We start from the raw sequence: 9399 nt of genomic DNA, 5'->3' as shown, positions 1-9399 counted from the left end.
AGAAGGAGCGCTTTGTGAAATCTGTATGTCATTGTGCCCTTTATTGGCATCTCATATCCTGTCACTCATGATAGGTCTGGCATGAGACAGATGACACTGAAGTATCTTAAGTTTTGCAGGACTGTAATTTCCTATTATGTTTAATATTTGTCAAGTACAGTGGCCTGTTGTCTACGAATATCATATTATCTCTCTATCTTACTGGGGGAAAAAAAACCAACAAACCAACAAAAAAAGAAAACACAAGAAAAGAGAAAGACAACCTTTGGAAGCCATTTTTCAACCCTTGATCTTAAAATTAAATGTGTAAAACTATAACTAAAGTCTTAAGTATTTCAGCTAGTTGGAAGATAATGTTTTTTCTTTTGGACAGAAGACATCAGTTTACCAGAAGTGAAGCAATTTGTGAAAAAGCAACCATTTAGAAATATGCATTATAAAAGAACCCCAAAAAAGGATTCCAGCATTTTTAAACTTGAAATTTTGTTTTACTCTTAACATGGAAAATTGGAAAGTAAAAAAAAAAAAAAAAAAAGGGGATCTCCTGTAATGCTATAATAAATTAGAAATGGCCACATTGAAAAAATTACTGCTTTGAGCCATACTGCAAATGCTTGATATTTTTGCTTTTTTTTTTTACTGAGACTTTGCACATCATTTACAAGAGGGATTTTTTATTTTGATTTTTCAGACCTTGAAAAATCAAAAAACAGCTCTGCAGTGCTTGCATGAGGCTCTACTGAACACAAGTGAAGTATTTGCTAAAAGGAATGAAGCCCATAACTCCTACTGCCTAAAAGTTGGAAGTTATTAAAATTGAATGGCAGTCAAGAGATATTTCTTAAAAACTGTAATTCTGGGGAACAATATTATCAGTTCATATTCTGAGAAATCACTCTGTCAAATGCTATAGGAGGAGATAAATAACTTCCTGGGAAAAGGCTTCCTGAACACACAAATGCCTTGAGAACTTCTGTATCACAGTAGAGAGGAAAGTGTTCAGCTTTCAGAAAGGAAGCATGAAAATTTCACTCTTGTCTAATGTCTCAAGAATCTTTGGAGTTCTGGAATATATTCTTTTCTTTCATATTAATATTTAAATTTCCAGGTGGGCATAATAGTCTACACAGATGCCACACAGTCAGAAATAAATAAGGCAAAATAAAACAGATGAATAAATTGGTGCGCTTTTTTTTCCCGTTTTTTTTTTTTTTTTTTTCTTTTTTGTGATGTTCTTTGAATTTGGTATAAGGATAGAATATTGCATTTCTTACATTACTTATAACTAGAGACACCGCTAAAAGAGAATTCTAGACATGATTTCCCAAAAACTATAAAAAGTTGGACTGAGATGGGAACCCTGTGGCTGTCTTCCCTGTACTAATGTAAGCATGTCCAGTTAGACCATTATATGCTATGTACCACATGACAGAGTCTTAAAACACTTCAGTATTTTATTCAAAACACATAGGCAGATCGTCTTCCTCTTATATTTTCCACCTCTGCTCCAGTGGGACTGAACCTCTTTTGGCTTGTTGCTGTTCTGGGAAGCCTGTCTGAAGGAATATGCTTTGCCTACTGCCCTGTGCTGCTGCTATTCATAATCAAACTGCTCAAAGCCATTCCCGATGCTGTTGAGTATTTCTACATTGTGTATTTGTAAGTCTGTCTTTGCTACTGAAGCACCTATGGGATGCTGTGGTATGTAAGGAAGGGCAAACCCGAGGATAATTTCAGCCAATCATACTGACAAGAAGAGTGGAATTAGTGCAGTTAATTTTTTTTTTTTTTTTCCAAGGAGAAGTGGGTGAAGACTGGAGCTAATATATTTTTTTTATATTGTTATATTTATATTCTGATTCACCTGAAGTTACTCAGAGTGAACGAATCAACTCATTTTAGGCCTTGATTTTGCAACTCATGTGACTGGATGACATTGCAAATTCCCACATGCAGAAAAAATATTTACACAAATACAAGCTGTGAATTTTTATTTTGAATTTATGACACAATATGAGACTTCTTTAGCTAATAGATGTTTTAGTATAATCTAGTTATTTGAACAACCCTATTTACTAAAATGACCCCATTTACTAACACTTTATCATATTCTAGAAAGTGTTCTTTTGCCTAAGACTTGCACACTCCCTGTCCATTTCAAAATGCATATTGTTGTTTCTTCAGCTTGTACTTTCTAATTGCTTCCAAGACTCAGATATCTTTCAATATATTAATATTTTTTATCTTAATGGAGATATGGAAATGTTATATTAAGCAATGACTCATTCCTGATTTTTCAGAAAAGACACATAACATATTTCATGTACCTGGATGAGGCAGCAAACTATACCTTTTGCTTTCTTTCATATGTTTGAGACGGATTTTCATCACACCTATTCCAGATGCCTTTTTGTTCTTAAACATATTGATGGGTACTCTTAAACTTTATGATTCTGCTTTCAGATTTAACAGTTTTAATGACAATCTGAAAACAATGTTGATAAAGTAGACTGCAGTGCAAGGATGGACAGAAATGGCTTATTAGCTATACATAATTTGATACTTGAACATTCTTCATTTCTGTAGTGGATCATCACAAAATCACTACATAAATTTTTTGTCTTTTACAAATGGAGAAAATTCTGTATCAAACACTGGAGGGCTCTGAAAGTTGGTAATATTAAATATTGAGATCCTGAATATCTAGAAAAAGCAGATGTTATAGAATCTGATAATTTTTCATTTTATTTTTCTCTAAATGTGAGTTTTTCATTCTTGCTTATTTGAGTAGATTTGTTTTTATATCTATAATGATATGCCTGTTTAAAAATACATTTTTACTATGTTACATTTCAACTTCAGAGGTTATGTACACCATATCTTAGCTATGACCAAACTGTCATGGGTACATGAAAGGATATGAATACTAAAATATCCTATTTATATGCAAGGGAATTCTGATATTACATTGTATATAGATACAGTAATAGTATACAGCATTATTACACTTCTTAATCTGGCACTTTTTAAGACAGTAGAGACTCTTTGTTGGCCATTCTATTGGAATTCAAGACTCCCAGTTACAGAGATATTTTTCTAACTGGGTAACTGATTCAGAATTAAGAGTCTGTTGGTGGACAGTGCTTTTAGAGCCCTCCAGTTAGGAGTCAATGCAAAGCCTTTACATTTTTGGCATGAAATGTATGATGCAGCAGCAACAGGTCTGATCTATTTGGCACCGTTATGCTGAAATCTCTGATTGTTTTTCTGCCTCAAACTGTCTTGCAGTTACCTTTTATTTCCTCATTTGGCTGTTGCCTTTTTGGAGTATGTGCTGTTTTCTTTTGTGCTTGTCTGATATTGTCTACAGTGGTGTTTTGGTCTCTGACTGGGGTGGTAGATGTTACAGCAGCAAACAGCAATGAAATCTCAAAGACTTCTACCATCTGGAGCTTATTAAAGCACGATATCATTCTTCCCAGAAGCACACTATATCAACTTGTGAAGTTGATTATGGCAGTCCAAAGTCACCTGCAGATGGCCAGGCAAACATGAGATTACTTTAGCAAGTGAAACTAATAACATGAAAAAAATTTGCATGCTGCCCTTACTTGCATAGAGAACAATAATACAAAAAAGTTGGCTATATTATATGGAGTTTCATGTAGTCTGTGAACTGGTTAATAATTTTTGATTCTTCACTTTACTTATTGATCTGTGGTGATCTATTACTCGGTTCATCTGGGATTAGTTTTTAGCCATGTTTTCTTTACTTGTTTTGTATAAGACTGCATGACCTAAACCACGGTTTTAATTCCAACTCAAATGATATTGATATTGTCCCAGTTTTTTGTAATTATCCTGTTCTCTGTCCAGTCTTTTTTATTTCTTGGAAATAAAAGCATATTCATCAAAAGCATTTCAGCAAAAGAGAGTAAAATATCAGTGATATTAGCTCTGTGAATCACAAGATTTATCTTATCTTGCATTACATTTCCTAGGAAAATATGAAGCTGTTTAAAAATATAAGAAGCCTGGAGATGTACCCAAATTATGTAATCTATATAACATATTTACAATGAAATTTCTATGGATTAAACCACGTTGTATATTAGTCTTTTCTAATTTTGATTTATTTTACATTGAATGAAAGAATACACAATGTTGATTGCTATGTAATCGCATTGACTGGTGTTCCACTCATGATTTTTGCAACTAGTCTGAACTAGGTAGCCACTTTGGGAAGAAATGAACTACCCTCAGATGAAAGTCCTCAGCCCTCTTTCATAACCAGAGTGGTAGCCAAGGTAGCAAACTTTCTCTATACACATAACTTGCAGTTGGATAATGTTGGGGGAGTAGAATCAGAACCATTACAAGACTACTTACTCTTAAAACTTCTCTACAACAGTACAACAAATTTTAAGTAACAAACAACAAATGAAAAGATACAACTGTCTGAAAAAGGACTGTCCAATAGGTAATTGTGATGACATCTTTAAAATATCTCTGCCAGTATGACAATTCCATCTTGTGGCACCATTTGCAATTTCAAAACTTGCTTTTGTTATATGCAGGAATATAGAGAAGTTTTTTTCAAACTTTCCATAATGCCTGAGTTTTTATATGTGGAAAATATATGCAAGCCTGCTTATTTAAAGGGTATGGTTCAAGGCTTTCACACATCCCAAGCCATAAATTCATTTCTCTAGGATTCAAAAGTCTCTTTCACATCATAGAGAATATTCCTATGAAACATTATCAAAATGATATATTAACAATGTAGCAGAAGAGCAATTTTGTCTCAAAATTCATATTTGGAGAAAAAAATAATATATCAGACAGCTCTAGTCATAAGGGCTGAGGGAGCTGGGGTTGTTTAGCCTGGAGAAGAGTAGGCTCAGAGGTGACCTTATTGCAGTCTACAACTACCTGAAGGGAGGTTGTAGTGGAGTGGGAGCTGGCCTCTTCTCCCAGGCAACTAGCAATAGGACAAGAGGACACAGCCTCAAGCTTTGCCAGGGGAGGTTCAGATTAGACATTAGGAAGCATTTCTTCTCAGAAAGGGTCATTAGACATTGGAACGGGCTGCCCAGGGAGGTGGTGGAGTCACTATCTCTGGACGTGTTTAAGAAAAGCCTGGACATGGCACTTAGTGCCATGGTCTAGTTGTCATGGTGGTGTCAGGGCAATGGTTGGACTCGATGATCCCAGAGGTCTCTTCCAACCTGATTGATTCTGTGATTCTGTGATAAAGCACTTTAGAATGATTGACCCTTCAGATGAATGAGACCTGTGATATTGCCATGGATCAGTGTTCTCATTGATACATTAAAGAAGATGCCAATGAACGATGTATTACAGATCATCAGTTTGGAAGACAGGACAAGATAGGCAGCTTTTTAAATTTCTGTCCATATTATATACAGAGTTATATATTTTATATATTATCCCAGACAGCTCAAGTGCTAAGCCTCTATTATCTATTGAAACTATATTTGAATTTTCTAAGAAATAAAACAACAAAGTGTAGTAATACCAATTCAAACTCTGGAAGGTCTCATTGATTGCTGCTCTAAAAATAATGGTTTCCTTGGATGCTAGTTTATTACGTTAAGTGAGAAATGCAGCATAGTACCAGCCTATAATAAATGTCTTCCTTCTCTAAAAGGGTCAGCTTCCTGATGCTGAAACCCATCAGCTACAAAATTGGGTGGGAAGAATGTTAATGATAATGGAGAAAGTGAACACATTTTAATAGATGCCACCCATCCCTCATAAAGCACACAATTCTGCTTTCACAGAAGATGGCTCTTTTATTTTAAAAGCTATCTCTGTTAAGAGAGAAAGCGGTCATTAAAAACGTAACAAAAAAATAACAAATGGGAAAGTATCTGGGAGTATAAATAAGCTAAAAGTGTTTGTGAAAACCGGTCTATGGTCAGGATCTATTTTCTTTACTAAGGATATGGATACAATATAGACACATGACATTCTAACAATTTTATCACTATTAGCATAGATATAGCTGATGTAGTTTACAATAATTCAGAACAGTTTTAAGCGGTCGAAATAAATTCCCACTTAGTATTTGAAAAGAAGAGCAGATACAGTAGTTACCAAGGGGTTCATTGAGGACTAACAGCTAAATATTTATAACATAAAAGTCAAGGATTACCAGAAGTGAAAACTACTGAAATATCTGTCAGTGAGTCTGATGAGCACTCTGAAACCATGAATACTATTTGTTATCATCAAGTAGCAATCTAGTAAGTTGTCTAAGGCCTGACAGAACAAGTGAAAAAAAAACTGTACCGCTGCTTGAACAGACATACAGATCTGGATGATGTAACTAACAATTAAACAATGCAAAAAGTGAAACAGGAAGCACTAAGTGCAGAATTAAAGGAACATAATCAAATTGACTGTAAACAGTGTAGTTTTATGGCCAATAGGTAACAAACCCAATATATCTTTAAAAATAAATGATGTGTTTAGTTGATAAGTGTATTTAATGGAACTTTGTATAGTACTTTCATTGAAAAATAGAAGCACAATTAAAAATAAAATAAATTTTACCTAATTTAAATTTACCTAAATTAAATTAATAAAAAAATACCACATAGATTAAAAATGTCTAGAAATGTGAAAGTTATTTTACAGAGAGGAAGCAGGACACATAGGTCTAATATTGACCTGAATTATTCTTGTAATTTATTGATGATTTGCGGAAAAATATAAAATCACTGCTTACAATATTTTCAGATCATATTTAAATGTGGTGTTTGTGGGCATAAATAGTTTTGGAAACCTGTCATTCATACTGACTAATCAGATTTGACCCTTTTTTCTATTTGTAACCTTCCCACATCAGGAAAAGTCAGCCTCATGGGCACAAGACTTACTGTAATCCTGGAAGACACCTTAGTTCTTGAAGCTTATGCACAATGCACAGTATGTTTGCCTGTTGCAAATGTAGGCAGCCATGCTTATGCTCCTTCTGCACCGTGTCCTCATTATATTCCTTTTGAGTTTAAAATTAAAATATGTTACTATAATCAGATTTTAAAGCTGTGAGTGATGCAGGCCCTGTGAATAGAAGAGACTTAACTCAAGGGTAAATAACATACTGTAGGCTCTAAATAAAGGCAGTGCATGGTTCACCAAACCGTCCAAATAAATAACAGTAACCAAATTGTGACTGAGGAAATCACAGCTTGATGTTTATTTTTTTTTCAGAAAGAAAAGAATTCTTAAAGCTTTTGCCTCTGTGCTAGTTTAATTGTGACAGCCACAGCCTGTGATATGAGTATTATTCTCTGCATTTGTAGGCTGCTATGGTAGGAGAGGAGAAGCATCATAGTATCATCAGTATTCAACACCTAAAGAAGCAGACTGTGAATTATGATCTGTCCATCAGTGAATTCCCATTTGTCTGACAGAGTGATTTGTGGAGGAGATAACATCATGTGCTAGAATGAAAAAAGATGACACTGTTGTTACAGTGAACTTCAGGACGTGCAGCTTGCTGTCCCTGAATATCTTTTTAGCTAAGAAACAAAAGAAATTTTAACTTACACAGCAACTGATGCAGTTTCTATATTCAGTCTAGGTTGGTCTCTTATTGATTTTAGCTGCATAATTTTTAAATATTGAAAGTCAGAAAGTCTAGTATGTCGTACATTCTTCTGAGAGTCAGGAATTCAAACCCTAATACCTCTTTTTCATTCATACTAGTTTTGATTGATAAATCAGTTCATTTTCCCCTTATTTGCTTATCACACCTAACTCTCTTACCATAGTATTGTAAAAATATGTTTCTGCACATAGTTTACGAGTAGGTTCCAGTTCTTCAAAAGCAATACATATGCTAAAATTTCAGAGGCTTTTAGGAGATGAGATTTTATATTTTTATTTCATTTTAATTTGTTTCTATGAGTCTGAGTAATGCTAAATTTATCTGTCAGTTACTAGGTATCAGTTTTCAGTTCCTTGGAAGGCTATAATGCCACTGAAATACAGTTCTTAATGTGTTTATGTAGAATTATCTTCAAATATATGCCCTATAAACAGGCACAACCATTTCAATTTAACAATTGCTTTAATCAGTATTTCAGAATGGCAACTTAGAATTATCCTATTAACTTTGTTATTGCAGCATTTATAGCCTTTGCAATAGATAGCCATTTGGATGCTATCACTGTATAACTTCATTTGAAGAAAAGAGTGAAAGGAGATAAATCCACAACTGTAGTTTGTAGTGCAAGAATGTCCTTTTATATCTTACAAATGTCAATATTTGTAGGTCATTACTTAATAATGCTGCTAGTTGGAGAATGTTGTATGATCTACCTGTGTTCTTGAACATATTACTGTACCACCATTAACCATAAAAAGATTGCATGCTAATACATTTTTAAATCTTTATTTTTCAACTAAATAAAACTGTTCTATAAATTCTGAAGAAGAGACAGAAAGATATTTTTCCATTACGTCCTCATGACAATCTTTATACAGCTATCTCATCAGCCTCTCTTGGCTGTAAAAGCACAGTGTCACCAGGAAACAAGAATACATTGGACATGTGATACACCTTATCAAGGGGTAAGATAACAATGTAAAGAAATGACAACCTCTAGACAGATTCTTTAAGTAAATACATTTCAGTAGCATCTTTAAGTACTGTTATTTCATGGCTTGTGCCTGAGAAAATGAACAGTAACATAGTTTAAGGATCTGTATACATGGCTGCACTTTTAAAATCCAGCCAACAGAGGAAATACCTTTTCAGCTAAAGTGAAAGCTAGTTGAACTGCTGCAGACAATTAACTTGGATCTTTTCCCTCTGCTACCTTTCCCACTGGTCTTGCCCTTTCATGTGCTATATTTAATAAGCATTTTTCAATAAATTTGAAATTTCTTAAAAAATAGCATTTTGTAGCAAATGTCTTTAGTCCCACCCACACACCAAACAAAGCATAGTAAAGAACTGCCAGGGGCAATGGAGACCAAGTTATCTCCAATACAGAAAGAAAAAAAGTAAAATTCATGGTCAGAGTGGTCTTACCCCTCTGTCTTTCTGCTTTCAGGACTAATACATGAGCTGATGTTAACTTGATTGTGTTTCAGTTCAGCACCATCATGCATGTAGACTTCACCTTGGATAACATTGTTTGGAACTCAAGTTACCTATTTTACTTTAATTTGGTCCCTTTATTTAAGTTCATGAGGATTCTATGTAACCGTGCCATTGAACATTATCCATATTTGTGCTATTTCTGAATTCCTTTTGCCAGGGAGTCATCAAGTTTCCACATTTCAATCCCATTCTTCATTTAGACTCTCTACCTCACAACCCTGTTTACTTTCTTCCCCACTTTCCTACCTGGTTCCCTTCTG

The sequence above is a fragment of the Nyctibius grandis genome, chromosome 3, assembly GCF_013368605.1.
Source record: "Nyctibius grandis isolate bNycGra1 chromosome 3, bNycGra1.pri, whole genome shotgun sequence".
Classification (NCBI taxonomy): Eukaryota; Metazoa; Chordata; class Aves; order Nyctibiiformes; family Nyctibiidae; genus Nyctibius; species Nyctibius grandis.
Note: the sequence above shows the minus strand (reverse complement) of the source record.